We start from the raw sequence: 17,552 nt of genomic DNA on the forward strand, positions 1-17,552 counted from the left end.
GCCTCAATCTCATACACATCCCTGCATCAGCTGATTATTCACTCCAGTTTACCACCTCAAATACTTTCACCTGGGAGAATGAGAATATGCCACCAGGTGATTCACAGAGCACGAAGGAACCAGAGGAGAGAGGAACGGAAGAGGATGTCTTACCCTTCCACAGAGGGGCAAGGATAAGTTTGCCTATGAGTTTGGAGTCATAAGACTCAAAACTTAATGGTACTTGATTTAAGAAATGATTTTTCTAGGAATATCAGATCATTGTACAAAATCTGAGATTGACCGCCAAGGATATGCAGCAATTGACAGGTTACCTGAGTTTAACTCTCATTTGTAACAACATCAGGTAATCTTCTCTGTGGCTGGCACCAATAGAGATTAAAACAGTTTCAGTGAAATTTGCTGCAAACATCTGCCTATAAGTAAAAGCCTAGGACCAGATAGTGCTTCCATCTTCACAGAAGCACAAACTGCAACCTTGGTGGCAATGAGGGAGAGAGAGTAAACAGTATCCTGCCTACTGGTTTCCAGGTCACTCCATTGAATGCTGCTGTCTCTTAGGGCTTTCATGATAGGAGATCTACCAGTATCGCAGCTATTTTGCTGTGGGGACATGCATTCAAGATTCAGAGAAATTGTAACAGTTGGAGTCAGTAAATGATTTAGTAAAATGGTAAAATTTAGTAAAAGTTCAAGGAGGACCATAAAGGGCACAGGCCAACAGTGACAGGTTAGGACAGACAGATGCAATTTAATTTGCAAAAGAGTATTAAGCCATGTATTTTGGAGCGGAAAAAGTGCAATTTAAGTAGACGCTTAATGGAAAGATGCTGAAGAATGTATATAAACAGATACCTAGGAATTTAAATAAATAATTCCCTAAGAATGCACATAAAAATTATTAAAGTCATGAAAAAGGATAATGAATTAATCAGATTTTCTTAAATAAGTGTATAGAATACAAGAATAAATGATGAATTTATGAGAAGCATTGGTTAGGCCATAACTCGAGTACTCTGCCCAGTTTTGGCAACCACATTACAAAAAAGATACTAAAAGGTTGGAAGATTGTATATCATAAATTAGTTGGAATTAAGACAAGAATGAGAAAATATTAAGAAAGACATGAGACGCTGGGCCTATTTCCATTGCAGCAGGCAAAGCTAAAAGCAGATTTCATAGAATCATAAAATGTTTACAGTACAAAAGGAGGCCATTCAGTCTGGCATGTTCTTGTTTGTTCTCTGGAAGAGCAGCTCAGCAAGGCCCAGTCCCTCACCCATCTCATGCAGAGTGGTCACCCAGTACAGGGAATTTCTTTTTTATTCATTTACGGGATGTGAGCATCACTGGCTAGGCCAGCATTTATTGCCCGTCCCTAGTTGCCCTTGAGACGTGGTGATGAGCTTCCTTTTTGAACTGCTGCAACCCATGTGGTGTAGGTACACCCACAGTGCTGTTAGAAACGGAGTTCTAGGATTTTGACCCAACGACATTGAAGGAACGGCGATATATTTCCACAACAGGATGGTGTGTGGCTTGGAGGGAAACTTCCAGGTGATGGTCTTCCCATGTATCTGCTGCCCTTGTCCTTCTAGATAGTAGTGGTCATGGGTTTGGAAGGTGCTGCCTCTGGAGCCTTGGTGAAACCCTGCAGTGCATCTTATAGATGGTACACACTGCTGCTGCTATTTGTCAGTGGTGGAGGGAATGAATGTTTGCGGAAGGGATGCTAATCAAGCGGGCTACCTTGTCCTGGATGGTGTCAAGCTTCTTGGAGCTGCACTCAATCAGGCAAGTGGAGAGTATTCCATCATATTCCTGACTTGTGCCTTGTAGATGGTGGATAGGCTTTGGGGAGTCAGGAGGTGAGTTACTCACCACAGGAATCCTAGCCTCTTACCTGCTCTTGTAATCACAGTATTTATATGGCTAGTCCAGTTCAGTTTCTAGTCAATAGTAACCCCCAGGATGCTGATAATCGGGGATTCAGCGATGGTAATGCCACTGAATGTCAAGGGGTGATGGTTAGATTCTCTCTTGTTGGAGATGGTCATTGCCTGACACTTGTGAGGTGCAAATGTTACTTGTCACTTGTCAGCCCAAGCCTGGGTATTGTCCAGGTCTTGCTGCATTTGGACATGGACTGCATCGGTATCTGAGGAGTCGCGAACGGTGCTGAACATTGTGTAATAATCTGTCAACATCCCTGCTTCTGACCTTATGATGGAAGGAAGGTCATTGATGAAGCAGCTGAAAATGGTTGGGTCTGATTTTATACCTAACCTGGATGCTGATCAGAACAATTCCATGTCCACAGACCAAACGTTCTAACCTTGGTGGGCGGAATTAAAATATTGTCTTATGACTGAAAACAATTTAAGCCTCTTAAGTAGTATTTTCATGGCTGACTTATCAAGTAATGCATCTAGTTCAGAAAGACTCAGCCATCCATCAAATCGCAAAGAAAAATTGTAAGTGAAAATTGGATAGATTTTATGCGAAATAAAGACATGTATTTCTGCAGAATCTCATTTACATATGGACACAGATTGGAAACTAATAGATGAGACTGTTTAAACCAGCAAGGCCAGACAATCTTTCTGAATATTCTTTGGGTTTTTCAATACAAGCTTTTTAAAAATGAAGTAATGTATTTTAGTAAATGCCATAATTCCTTTGAAAGCCAGGAATACAGAAATAAGAAATAACTATTAGCATCATTTAGTTTTCATTTTTGAAAAGGAGAAAGAACATACTTTGGGAATCTTCCAACATCCAAAATATTTTCTGAACATGCTATTACTTTGGTTATTTGAGCTATTGGGTTGAACTTTGTAGTCTACCATTTAAAAGGACGAGGGCAGTAGATAGATGGGAACACCACCACCTGGAAGCTCCCCTCCAAGTCACTCACCTTCCTGATTTAGAAATATATCGCCGTTCCTTCATTGTTGTGGATCAAAATCCTGGAACTCCCTCCCTAACAGCACCGTGGGTGCACCTACACCACATGGACTGCAGCGGTTCAAGAAGGTAGCTCACCACCACCTTCTCAAGGGCAACTAAGGATGGGCAATAAATGGTGTCCTAGTTAGCGATGTTCACACCTCATGAAAGAATAAATAAAAGTCCTGGTGACAGTCCCGACAGCAAACCCAGAAATGGGCGGAAATTCTTCTTGCGGCGGGAATGGCTGGCTGACCGCAAATACAATAAATATGGCTACAGGGGATAAAAAGAACAGACTTGGAGAGGTTTGTTGCCCAAATTTCAAGAAGACATAGGGAAAGGAAAGAGATAAGGAGTCACAAACCATTTGTGCCACTAGTGCCGGTGTGAAGCAAGAAGCATCTGAACTAGGATACCAATTGCCTTCATTTAAGTATAACTTTTGTGCTTAGTAAATTGTCCTGATAGCACTGCATCGAGTGTCTTCTAGTCTGGAATTTATTGTTCTGATCTCTGAACCTCTTACACTGGCCACTCTTACAGAACTTGTCAGATTTTCCTGCTATTAAGAAAATTAGGTAATTTTCCGTGGCAAGCAACACGCCTCGCCAAATTTTCTTTCCTTTGTGTGTACCCAGGCAATGCTAAATACCCAGGAGATAAATAAGAAAATCAATAGTCATATTTGACATACTTTATGCAGTTTTGGGCATTCTACTATACAGCAGAAACAATATTAGGATAGAGTTCAAAGAGTGGCAAACGAGTATCAAGTGAGACCCAAGGAATTCAAATTGTAGAGAAAAACTGGGTCATATATTTTATAGGTTTTAAAATGCTAAAAGGAATGACTAGCTTGTGTGTGCGCAAAACTGGAAGAAATCAGTTTAAAATGAAGAATTTTCAAGCTTGAGCATCATATAACCTATAACCAATATATTGAAAATAATGTGTGTCTAAGTCTCCCAGTTAAAAGTAGCTAAAGGACTTCCCTCATTCAGTGGAACCCAGGTGGGGAGGGACTCAAAATGGATAGGTCTACTTCCTGTCCCATGGTGATTTCAATGCTACTGTTTTTTCAGGCAGTTGAGGCTCGCATCTGGATCAAATTGGAGACTCATACATTTATGCTATTCAGGATCCTACAACATGTAAAAACCCGGATGCCATTTTAATCTGACATGGCTGCCTCACTCAATAAACCTGGTCTGAAAGCAGAGGACTTGTAAGATAAGTTTGAAACTTCCAGATGAGCAGAAACGTTCCTCCGAGCCTCACAAAAAATGTCTATGCCATTGCTGTGCTAATGTTCCACTAATCCCCTCCTACCAACTCCCATCACAGGTGAGATCCTACTGATACCCTTCCTCTCACTGCTTACTTCAGTGCTGGTAGGCAGCCATGAACAATCATTCAGAATTTAAATAAATTTATTTGTTCCTCCCCAAAACTCATTGTAAAGTATTTTTTCTCTATTATTCCCACTGTGGATTTTCAGGATTTGTTTAAAACGAAAGTAATTTATTTGCTCATTTTGCCTTCCTCAGAACTTACTTTTCCACAGTTATTTACATAATTAAAATGTATCCTCCCCTCCCCATACTTCCCACATGAGATTTGTTCTTTTTCTGAAGCTGCCATTGATGTAGCACAGTGAAAGGAAGCTTTCCTCATCATTGACTATGCATTGAATAGCATTTGACCATTAGGCCATTGAACATGGCCTAGGCTAGGCTGACTAACTCAGCCTACAGCGTCCAAGACCAGCATAAAGGTTCCTCATAAACTTCCTCAGAAAAACATTAGTTCCACTCAGCAGTGTAAAAAAACTCATCCTAAATAATACTGTTGACTCAATTTTTATTTAATGGTTTTAACTGTATACAAGGCATTTCCACCCACCATCTGTGCCTCACAGTTACTTTTGGTCATAGTATACTATGGTATTGCGGCTACATAAGGCAGAGTGATAATTGCAACTCACATCATTCATCTTACTCATACACATCATTTCTCTACAGGGGCTAGAACTCGTAAGGTTTGTCTTCCCGCTTGGGTATATGACTTCAGTTGCCTTGATGTGCCCTGGGTATTGAAAATCCACAGCAGCAAGTGAAAACAACTCAATGGCCGGGATTTTCCGATCCCGCCCATGGAGAATCGGCACAGGCAAGACCAGAAAATTTGGAGAGCAGCCAAAAGTCCATTGACTCTGGGTGGGAGTTTCTCATCCAAATCCTGCCCAATATTTTTTAATTCATTCTCTGGGTATGGCCATTCATCGCAAGGTTGGCATTTATTGCCCGACCAAGTCTAAGTTGCACTTGTACAACAGCATGACTTGCTGTCGAATTTCAGAGGATATTTAGAAGTTTAGCACATTGTGTAGGACTTGAGTACAAAGTAGATGAACTTACATTTTAGCTATACAGGACCTTGGTTACTCACCATCAGGAGTACTGCATTCAGTTTTGGGCACCAAGCCTCAGGAAGGACATTAAAAACAAAGTGCTGGAAATACTCAGCGGATCTGGCAGCATCTGTGCAGACTGAAAACAGAGTTAATGTTTTAACTCAAATTTGACTTTTTTTCACACTAAAGGAGTCATATTTGATTTGTCGGGTGGTATCTTCTGTTCTAGAATAGGTGTTGAGTGGTGGGATCAAAACTCCTGAAGCTATATTTAAAGGACAACCATTCATTTACTGCAAACCAGGAGCTACAGATTATTCCTCCATAACGTCCCAGAACAGACTGTGACCCCACAGTTCAGAGATGCTGGAGATCAGGCCTTTGCTGAGCACCATGCAGACGATGAGCCTCTGGACTTGTCCATAAGAGACATGCTGGAGATGCAGAGACAGGCAGGGGAACATCAGGCAGAGATGCCAGAGGCCATGCACAAACTGGACCGAAGGCTGAAGGAATCCATTCATGTTCTGTCTGTTGTTGTGGCTCTGGCATACGAGCACTTGGCTGCCTCCATGGAAAGGGTGGCGGCCACCCTGAAGATCCAGAGCCAGCAAAACACAGTGGTTGCCAGAAATTTGCTTGGACCTGCACTCCGTCACTCTAGCCATGGGTGCAGTGCAGTAGTGGCTAGGTGAGGGGGGACTGGGCTCCTCGACCTCCTTCCAAGTGCCCTATCTCCTCAAGGAGTCAGGGAGGTGCCGTCACGTACCAACAAGGAGCAGTGGTGCCAGCAAGATACCCCGGGGGCTTCATCCCAGGACACTCCAAGGGTGCCCTGGCATTCAATCCCCCCTCTGCCAGTAAATCAATTGCCTCCAGCAGGTCAGGCCAAGGAGGGTGCACCTGCAACTTAGCAGGAGACCCTTAGCAGGCCGGAGTTCTCTAGGCATCAGGCCACTCGAGTACGCTCGCCTAAGTCAGCAGTATTAACAGGATATAGCAGTTAGCAGGAGAGTTGGCAGCACCTAGGTGTGGCAGTAAGAAAAGAAAGATAAGGAAGTTTTGAACACACATAGGTGGCACGGTGTTCAACCATTTCTGTCACCTGTAGATATATGTTCACTTGCATTGTTTGGAAGTTTCCTAGATTCTCATCTTGCTGCTAGTTGCTTCAATGGTCGTGGGAATTTAAGAGCGTGGAACTTGGTCCCTCTTCAGAGTCCGATAATGTCCTCCTGGAGAGTCACTTCTCTCGCATTATCAACGTTGTAATTACTGAATATTCCGACATGAGGATGCTTAAGCACTGGCCATCATTTGAGAGTGTACGGCCTGGGCACGGGTCATGCAATTCATTACTTGCAGCTAAGCAGGTCCTGAGCTCTGACAATGTTGTCTGCACAGAGTATGCAGCGAGGTCTTTGCATCTCCTGCTGTTGTTGTCCTGATGTGAGATGTGGGTGAACGTAAAGAGTCCTCAAAGGGAGTTAAACAGGTTATGAGAGTGGCAAGGAACACTGTAGATGCAGTTTCAGATTTGAAAGAGTAAAACTCTCCATTGTGGTCTGAACAATAGAAAACCAGAAGCTTCTTTAGATATTAAGAAAATGACAAGGTATGCACTTCCATTCGTTCCTGGCTGCCCTTGTTCACATGTAATATTGAGCTAACATGCAAATGAAGGCTGCAAGTAAAGCAAATTGGAATAAAAGAGAGACCTCACATGGAAAATTGTTTGGCCAGCCTGCCTCCTTATCAAGGGTAGGAATAGACCTCACAAAGGGATTGTAACCATTGTGCAATGGACATCATTGAAGGACCAGGGTATTATCCAATGAGGTGAGAGCAAGTAGAATTGGCCTGTGTGCAAGACCACACGGAAGACTGAGAGGCTATGTGAAGCATAGAGAAGTGACTGTCTAGGAGGACATTATCGGACTCTGACGAGGCACCAAGTTCCACGACCATTGAAGCAACTAGCAGCAAGATGAGAATCTAGGAAACTTCCAAACAATGCAAGTGAACAAATATCTACAGGTGACAGAAATATATACAATGGTTGTACACCGTGCCACCTATGTGCCTTCAAAACTTCTTTATCTTTCTTTTCCTACTGCCACACATAGGTGCTGCCAACTCTCCTGCTAACTGCTATGCCCTGTTAACGCTGCTGACTTAGGCAAACGTATTCGAGTGGCCTGATGCCCAGAGAGCTCCAGCCTGCTAAGGGTCTCCTGCATAGAAGCAGGTGCACCCTCCTTGGCCTGACCTGCTGGAGGCAACAGGGTTACTGGCAGAGGAGAAGTTGAACGATTGGGCTCTGCAGGGTCTATGCAGGAGAGATGTTTAACTTGGCTGGCATGTCCAGAACGATGGAACACAGTCTAACAGTAATACTAAGGCCATCTAGGACTGAAATTTGTCAGACTCTCTGCAATTGGAGGGTCGTGATTGGTTGGTCCACCACACCCCAGAGTGCATTTGGGGCACTGTCATTGAGTGGACTCCAAAATTACTTCAATACTTTTTGGTTGATGAAGATGTCAAGGGATATGGGGACACTGTGGGCAAGTGGCGATGGGGGACCACTTACAAGGACTTCTCTAATCATGGAGCAGCAATCTCGAGCGGTCAAACAGTCTATTCATGCTGTTCTTCCCTGTGCACCCATGTTTCTGGTTCCAAACAAAAGATCTACAAGGTCTACTCTCCATTGGAAGCCGGCGTGACTGTGACAAGAGTGCATCCTGCTGAGATAAGAATTCATGCTGCTTTCAATGTGCCATGCATACGGACTTTGTGAGGGCATAGGAAAAATTTCATTTCTACTTACAGGTGCCCGAGGTCATGGGAGGACGAATGCTGTGCAGGTTCTGATGCGTGCATTTGGTGCAAGGGATCTGTATATCAGCACAGCTTGACACATGCAAAGGATCACACCACCAGTAGGGTTGACATTAAGTCGTGCAACTTAATTCAGCTGCTATAAGTAAAGGTACATGAGGGCAAACTATAATGTGTGTTACAAATAAGAAGCTGCGGCCTGCCTGCCAGCAGAGAATTGAAAACTAAACAGCCAAAGATAAGTATCGGCAGCTTCCTCTGCCTGGAATCTGTTACCTATTAGATTTTCACAGGCTTGACTACCGCATCGTACCCTCGCAAGGGCTTCTGTATATGGCTCCACACCATCCAGGCCCTTGTCACCACCATCCCCTTCACTGTCCTCATCATTAGAGGAGACAACTCAGTCCTCCATGTCTCCCTCAGCCAAGACATTCCCCCCTTTATTGTGCAAGGTGCAGCAATGATGATCTGGGACACATGCAGTGGGAATATTGGATGCCCCGCCTGGGTGCTCCAAACATCTAAACCTCATACTTAGGAGGCCGATCACCTGCTCAGTGATGGTCCTTGGCCATCCATGTGGAGGTATACGTGGCATTGTAGCTCTCCTTGGTGGCGCTCTGCCAACAGCGTGGCATCATCAACCAAGTTTTTTGGGGGTATCCCTTGTCCCCCAAGGAGCCAGCCCTGCAATCGCAGAGGTCCTTCAAAAACTTGTGACAACTAGAAGTGGTTCAGAATGTAGGCATCGTGAGAGCTCCCTGGGAACTGTGCACAAACATGCAGGAGTTGTCTTGTGTGATCATATATCAGCTGTACGTTCAGAGTGGAAACCTATCCTGTTGATGAATGTGACTGGCTGATTCCAGGCAGCTCTCAATGCCACATGTGTGCAGTCAATAGTCCCTTCCACTTGTGGGAATCCTGTGATTGCTGCAAAACCCAATGTTCTTGCTGCTTGGGTCTGGGGATCCAAGCAGAATTGACAAATTGGCAGGCTCTCCTAAAGAGGGCATCAGTTACCTCCTGGATGCAGTTCACAGAATCACAGAATCTCAGTGCAGAAGAGGCCCTTCGGCCCATCGAGTCTGCACCGACACGTGAGAAACACCTGACCTACCTACCTAATCCCATTTACCAGCATTTGGCCCATAGCCTTGAATGTTATGACGTGCCAAATGCTCATTCAGGTACTTTTTAAAGGATGTGAGGCAACCCGTCTCCACCACCCTCCCAGGCAGCGCATTCCAGACCATCACCACCCTCTGGGTAAAAAAGATTTTCCTCGCATCCCTCCTAAACCTCCTGCCCCTCACCTTTAACTTATGTTCGCTCATGACTGACCCTTCAACTAAGGGGAACAGCTGTAGCCATCCACCTTGTCCATGCCCCTCATAATCTTGTACACCTCGATCAGGTCGCCCCTCAGTCTTCTCTGCTCCAATGAAAACAACCCAAGTCTATCCAACCTCTCTTCATAACTTAAATGCTTCATCCCAGGCAACGTCCTGGTGAATCTCCTCTGCATCCCCTCCAGTGCAATCACATCCTTCCTATAATGTGGTGACCAGAACTACACAGAGTACTCCAGCTGTGGCCTCATCAAGGTTCTATACAACTCCAACATGATCTCCCCACTTTTGTAATCTATGCCTCGATTGATAAAGGCAAGTGTCCCATATGCCTTTTTCACCACCCCACTAACATGCCCCTCCATCTTCAGAGATCTACGGACACACACGCCAAGGTCCCTTTGTTCCTCAGAACTTCCTAGTGCCATGCCGTTCATTGAATACTTCCTTGTCACTGTGTCACTGACTGGGAAATGCCACAGAGGTCCCAGTGGAGCCCTGGAAAGAGCCACTGGCAAAGAGGTTTAGGGCAGTGGTGACCTTTAATGCCACCAGAATGGATTCCTCCAAGTCCTTGCAGACACAGGACTTCATGGAGAAGCTGCCATATGTGAGCAACCACATTCCAGGACATCCTAAGGCACCTCTAGCATTGCCTTTCGCTCATTACCTGTGATATAGCCGAGTTGGGGCCAATGCTCGCTGTCGCACTGGCCCCTGGTTGCCAGCACCCCGACCTTCTCGAGGCCTCACTGTCTCTTGCTGCTCTAGCTGTTGCTCCTCCTGGTCCTGGGCTAAACTACACCAATTTCTCCTCATCTGGACCAGAGTCAGCAGAAAGGCAAGGCTCCCTGGAGCCTGCATCATCTGTGCCTCAGTGGATCTGTGAACGAATTGCAGAGATCCACCTACTCAACATATTCTTTGTAGATTTGCCTCCATCTCTGAGTCTCTAAGCCAATGCTAAGCCCTGTGCCTTGCATCCCTATCGATATGGCAACCCCATCCCACTCCTTCCAAGAGGACACATTGGAGGACCCCAGATGAGTGTTCCTTCTGTTCATATACAATTGTGCATGGGGAGGTTGTGCATTGAGTGGGGTAATGACAGCCATGTGCGAGAATCCTCCCTCAGACACTATTCAGCTTGCCTCCATTATCCTTGAGGCTCTATAGAGAGAACATTGCCTTGGCATCATGGAAAGACTTACCACATAAGCCCTTGTCAGCCATGACTATTTACCTGCAAAGATGGAGGTTTGGAGTCGGAGCTTTGCTGCTGTCCACCCGTACCCCTCGGAGGCAACCACCTCCATCCCTCACTCCGTTTCTCCTTGCCTCTGACAATTAGTGCACAATGTATGACAGCTCCAGACCTTGATGGATTCTTGCTGGAATACAATCCATTAGACAGGGAGCAATGCTAGTTTATTGGGCATTGGAACCTTGAGAGCAGAACTCAGCTGAGCCTGTTTCTCCATTATGTAGACTAATAATTAACAGGTTACCCCTTTACTCGGCCCAAAAAAATGAAGCACTAACTCCTCCCAACCTAAGACACCCCTCCCATATTGAGTGCCTGAGAGGTATTACAAACTGTGCAACAACCTTGACAGCTTCAGAATGGTGTGTGTGGAGTTTGCCAATGTGTCAAGAACCTTCTACTCTACCCGTTACTCACCAAGCTCCCCTCCTACACAATCACTGCCTTCTCATTCCTCTCCCACCAGTACCCTTTCAAATTCGCCGTTACCCTGGACCCTATTATCATTTATGTGGACATTCCTGCTCTCCCCCATTATTCCTATGACTGCCCATGCCCCTCCTGACCCTTACCCTTCCCGTTCTCGAGGCCAGCTATACCCTGACTTTCCACGACAACCCACCTTCCACCATGAGACCATACATTACTTGCCCATGAGCCTAGCTCTTCCATCCTACTTGATCCAACTCCCCTTGCTGATTTTGACTGTACCCTCTGCCTCCCAGTACCCCCATTCAAACTCTCAGGCCCCAAAGTCTTGAGCTCAGCGATCTTGTTCTTTAGACCCATCTCTCTACGATGCTCACTGCCCACAGAGGCCATCCGCCGCTCTAAAACAGGACCAAAGCAAGTATGACATGCTCACCCTTCTAAAAAAGCCCCTGACAGCCTGTCTTCGTTCCCCAGACACCCTACTAAACATCCCTGGACAGGCTTGCTGCTATCCCCAGACACCCACTGCCCTTCCCCGGTGATCCTCCCTCCTTTGCACAGTCACCACTCCACTCTTCCCCACTGAACCGCTCTCCATTGCCCAGCCTTTGCTCCACCCTTCCCTGTTGATCCTGCCTCCCCTGTCCAACCTTCGCGCAGCTTGGACTACTGGCACCAAATTTCAATCAAGAGGTGGACATTTCTGAGCGGCCCCCACAACGGCCAAAGCAGCAGCTATTCACTTCAAAGTCCAGGAAGAAGTCTACCTCACCCGGTGCACATCGCTAATATGCAGCCATAAATGTGAATATTTGAATTTCTCATTGGCACAGAACTTAATTTGCAAGAAGCACTTAATTCTGATGAACTGATCTTTTAATGAGCATGCATGACACGCAAATGCATTCAAAAGGGCTTCCCGAAACGGATGTTGGGAAGCTCGGCCTGCCTTTGAAGTCCCAAGAATTTAAATTGCAAAGGATCACCCCACCATCAGGAAACTGATTTTTGGCCTTACACCAAATTAAATTCCCCCCAGCCACCAAGCTTCCTGCTGCAGGGAAGTGGGCCCAGAAGATTCTGGCCGAAACACTGGGCTGGATTTTTGCCAAGTCAGGGTGGCATGAGAGCCCTTTAAAAATGGCAGGTGGGTCCCAATTCCAAGATTTCTAACCACATTCCCAGGGCTCCCTATTTTTAAACAGAGTCTTTTAAGGATTTGGGCTGGTTCGTGTTGTAAGCTGGTAACCTGCACTCCCAGCTCTATTGTGCGTTAGTCATGTGCTCGTCCTCTGCAATTTTTCATGTAGTTGGGCCAGATTTTCAAAGGGTCGTGCATAGTCTGCATGAGGGAACATTTTGAAAGGTAAGTTCAAAAGGTCCTCCTCATGCCCCCCGTGCCAAGGTATGTCCCCACCCAACCCCTATGGCCCCTCATGTCCACCATGCCAAGGTATGCGTCCCACCAACCCCCTTTGGCCCCTCATGCCATGCTATGGCACTTCCATGCCCACTCACCTACTACACACTGTATAGAACCATTAAACCTTATATTGGCAATATTGTGTGTGAAAAAAGCTTTAAAAAAATTGAAAACCTTCCGCTTCCTTAAAAATGCCTTTTTGCTACAGCCCAATAAAAATCATCCAGACTTTTTTAAGGTATCAACAGGCGAAAATACAAGTACTTGAAACCTCTACCTCGTGTAAATAAACAATGTAAAATTGACAGCATAGATCAGGGAGTCATAGCTGTCAATCAAGCAATACCTTACCTGGGTTCAGGTGTTTAAACATGCTAATGGATTTCTGGGCCCTCAGCCAAGCTATGTATGCTTGGCCGAGAGCCCACAAACCCTTTAAAGTACAAAAATACCATGCCTCGAAAACCCAGCCCATTAACCTTTTCTCTCTCCACAGATGCTGCAGACCTTTCCAGCACTTTATTTTTATTTCAGATTTCCAGTATCCACAGTATCTTAGGAAAGACATGTTGGTCTTGGAGTGGGTACAACAACAACTTTCATTTGCATAGCACCTTAATGTAGTAAAACATTTGAAGACACTTTACAGGACCATTATCAAGCAAAATTTGATACTGAGCCACACAAGGAGGTAATAGGGCAGTTAACCAAAGCTTAGACAAAGAGGCATGTTTTAAGGAGTATTTTAAAAGGTGAGAGGGGCAGAGACATTCCTGATCTTGGAGTCCAGGCAGCTGGACACATAGTCATCAATTGTACAGCAGTTAAAATCAGGGTGCACAAAAGGCCATAATTGAAGTAGTGCAGAGATATTGGAGGATTCTAGGTTTGGAGGAGATTAGAGAGAAAGGGAAGGGCGAGGCCATGGGGTACTTAAAAACAAAGTGAGAATTTAAAAATTGTGATTTGGCCGACTGGGGGCCAATGTAGGTCAGCAACCACAGGGCATAGGTGAAGTGGACTTGGTGCAAGTTAGGGTATGGATGGCAGAATTTGGATCAGCTCAAAGTTATGAAGTGATGGGATAAAGCATTGGAGTAGTTGAGCCTACAGGTAACAAAAGCATGAATCAGGGTTTCAGCAGCAGATGAGCTGAGGTAGAGAGGAGTCAGGTGATTTGAAAATAGGAGGTCTGGTGATGGAATGGATATAACTCGGGTCAAATATGACACCAAAAAGTTGCACGACACAGATTCACCAAGGCTCCTTCGACAGCACTTTCCAAACCCATGACCAATACCATCTAGAAGGACAAGGGCAGCAGGTAGATGGGAACACCACCACCTGGAAGTTCCCCTCCAAGTCACTCACCATCCTGACTTGGAAATATATCACCATTCCTTCACTGTCACTGAGTCACTGAGTCACTGAGTCAAAATCTTGGAACTCCCTTCCTGAAAGCACTGTGGGTGTACCTACACCACATGGACTGCAGCGGTTCAAGAAGACAGCTCACCACCTTCTCAAGGGGAATTAGGAATGGGCAATAAATGCTGGCCCAACCAGCGAAGCCCACATCCCACAAAAGAATTTTTAAAAAATTACCAGAATGATATTGCTGCTTAAAATGATGCAAATTTGGTATATGTATGGAATGTTAGGTATCTAAAAAGGTTAAAACTATTTCTTCTGGTAGGGAATTCAGACCAGACATAAACTATTGAAATCAGAAAGTATATATTCCCAGATATCTAGAAATCACTTCCTAAAAGGCCATGGATGCTGGGTCAACTGAACTTTTCAAAACTGAGAATGATAGATTTTTGTTAACTGAAGGTAGAATGGATCAAAGGTGGGTAAACAAAGCTGAGTACAGGTCGGTCATGACTGATTGGTGGAATCCTTTCTCATGTTGCTATACTCCTTTAATTACATACAGGCGAGACACAGTGCATAAAACAGATTTCTTTCCCAAGGTGCATTACAACAATCTGAAAGTATCAGGACACTTTTACTGATACATGCATAATATTCCCAGAGTTTTCTTTTAAACTGAATTCAAATTTTTAAGCTGCCATGGTTTAAATTTGAACCAGGAAGTTTCCAATTTTTGTGTCCTAGCATTTGGCAGCATTGGTTTTATACATTTATAATAGATCTCTACAAAAGTTAAATTAGTTGTGTCATGATTGGTTCCTGGACAAATATTATTTTCCCCGAGATGAATAAATATCACAGCTACATAAGCAAATATACAGTGCTACTCACTGCGCCTCTGCAGAAGTAAACAAACACATGGCTCCTTCAATATTTTTTCTTTTCAAGCAGCAATACTTTTACAGCTCTTGAGAAGTAGGTTGGTTTGCAACCAAAGCTCTTTATAAATGATACATCTTTCTGCCAGTCAAACAACACATCCAGAAGTGACCCCAGAAAAGATTATTGACCCAAGACTTGAAGTATTTCTCCTTGGATTAAAAAGAGCAAAGTGGTTTATGTTTTCAGATTATTGTTGCTGGATCAAAATCCTGGAACTCTCTACATGACAACTTTGTGGGAGTATCTTCACTACATGGGCTGCTGTGTTTCAAGGAGGAAAACTAGGGATGAGAAATAAATGCTGGCCTTGCCAGCAAAGCCCTTATTCTAAGAATTACTTTTTTTTTTCAAATACCAACATTTTTAGTTTAGATTGCTTTCGTATTTTCCATTTAACAGCAAACTATAAGGATTTTATTCATCTATAGCAGCTGTATGAACAAATAGATTGATTGAATGTAAATATTGGGACAGTGTCTATCTGTCTTGTATTCAGGACACAAATTGAAATACTGTCTTACAGATTCATAATAATTCTTTGAGAAAAATAAACATTCTCCACGTCAAGAGTGTGATAATACAGGAACTGAAATGATGGGAAGTGCACACAAGATATTAAAACACAACTCGCAGATCACAAATGGTATTGTTTACTCAGAGTGGAGGATATACTGTTTGATAACAATCGCTGCGTTGTGAATAAGTCTGACTAGAAAACTGTTACAAGATGCAAGTCGGGTTGGGATTCATGCATGTACATTTTGCAGAGGCTGCTGCCCATAGAAATCACCAGCTGCCTCCATGCACGTGTGATTTTGGTGTGAGCTGTCTCTGAAACTCGACATGCGCAGATAAGACCTGGTAGCAGAAGCTCTGAACTTTGTGGATTCGTTTGGGTAGCCAGGGTACCCTTTTGGAAAGGGAAGGTACCCCCTTAGATATGGTCCGGGGACACCTTTGGGGGAGGACAGGTGCCCTTTTGAATTTCTGAAAGTAGATATGAATGTGCATAAAATTGTATAAACTCATTCCAACTGTGAAGCTCAGTGGAGCTGTCAAAAGCAACTGTGAGGAGTCAAAATAAACTGTTAAAGGGAGTTATCAAGCTGTCAAGGCATTTAAAACTTATGACCTTCAACTCTGGAAAAAAAACTGTCTGGAATGTTAAAAAATGTATTGCTCACTATTTTACTCTGTCTGTTGACATAGGCCTGAGGGTTACAATTTATGGATTAGTGCTACATGACTGACTTCACAGCTGTCCATTATCATAGTAGGGTGCCTGCCGCTTCACAGATTAATTGATGGCTCCATGTGATTATGAGCTCTTTGAAGTGGGACTATGAATTCGAATGCTTGTTTTTATAAGGGATTATGCAGTTGAATGAAATGTTTGTTGTTATAAAGGTTAATGTAGTTGAAGGAATGTAAATGTAATAAATAGGTTTTTATAAATGAGAGTTTTAAAAAAAATAAAGTCTGCAATAGACATTTGGAACTTTATTTTATTTAATCCCAGCATGGCTTCTGTGGTCTGCCCACTGGATACTGGATGAACTGGCACGGTAGGTGCAGGGGTAAAGGTTGGTGGGTGAGTACATGGGATGGCATGGATTGGCACTGAGTTGACATAGAGGCTATAAAGGCCATGGGAGGGTTGATGGGAGCACAGGTTGGTATGGAGGGTTAAAGGGTCCATGGGGGTGGGTGGGGGCATGAGGTGTCATGGACGGAATATGGGGAGTGTATGTGGGGTGACAGTGTATGAGGGATGAGAGCTGGAGAGCTGTTTTATGTTTTTTAAAAACTTTGATACAGCCCCGGTTCTCCAAGGTAGGCCTCCCACCCGGCCACCTCCGCACCCGGCATCCTCTCCACTCGTTCCGGGGTCACCCTGATGACCCCCAAAGAATCCCCCCAGCACCCCAAAATGAAAACCCAACCATCTGAGGTTCCTGGGTTCCATTTAAGCAGTTAGGAAATGTCCCTACTCTGTGCACCCAACCCAGGAGTGAAAACTCAGTCCTGGGTGTTAAATATTCCTGACTATAAGGTATTCAGGAAAGATAGTAAAGGAAGAAAATGGGTAGGGGTGGTGGTATTGATTAAGGAGAGCAGTTCAGTGCTGGAGAAAGCATATGTCCCAGAGGAGTAAAGGACAGAATTGATTTGTCTAGAGCTAAGGAACAAAGAAGAAACAATTACACTGTTCGGTGTAGTCTATAGGTCACCAATTAGTGGGAAGAATGTAATGAAACAGATTTGCAAGAAAATTACACAGAGGTGCAAAAGTTTCACAGTAGTTGTAATGGGAGACTTTAATTACCCTAACATAGTCTGGGATTATAATGTAAAGGGCAGAGAAGAGCAAGAGTTACAAGAGAGAGAGAATTTTCTACAGCAGTATGTTTCCAGTCCAATGAGAAAAGGCACTGCTAGACCTGGATCTCGGAAATGAGGAGGGCCAAGTAGATTAAGTGTCAGTAGGTGAACATTCAGGGAACAGTGATATTGTATGGCTATGGAAAAGGACAAAGAACAATCCAGAGT

The sequence above is a fragment of the Cetorhinus maximus genome, chromosome 1 (genome assembly GCF_964194155.1).
Source record: "Cetorhinus maximus chromosome 1, sCetMax3.hap1.1, whole genome shotgun sequence".
Lineage (NCBI taxonomy): Eukaryota > Metazoa > Chordata > Chondrichthyes > Lamniformes > Cetorhinidae > Cetorhinus > Cetorhinus maximus.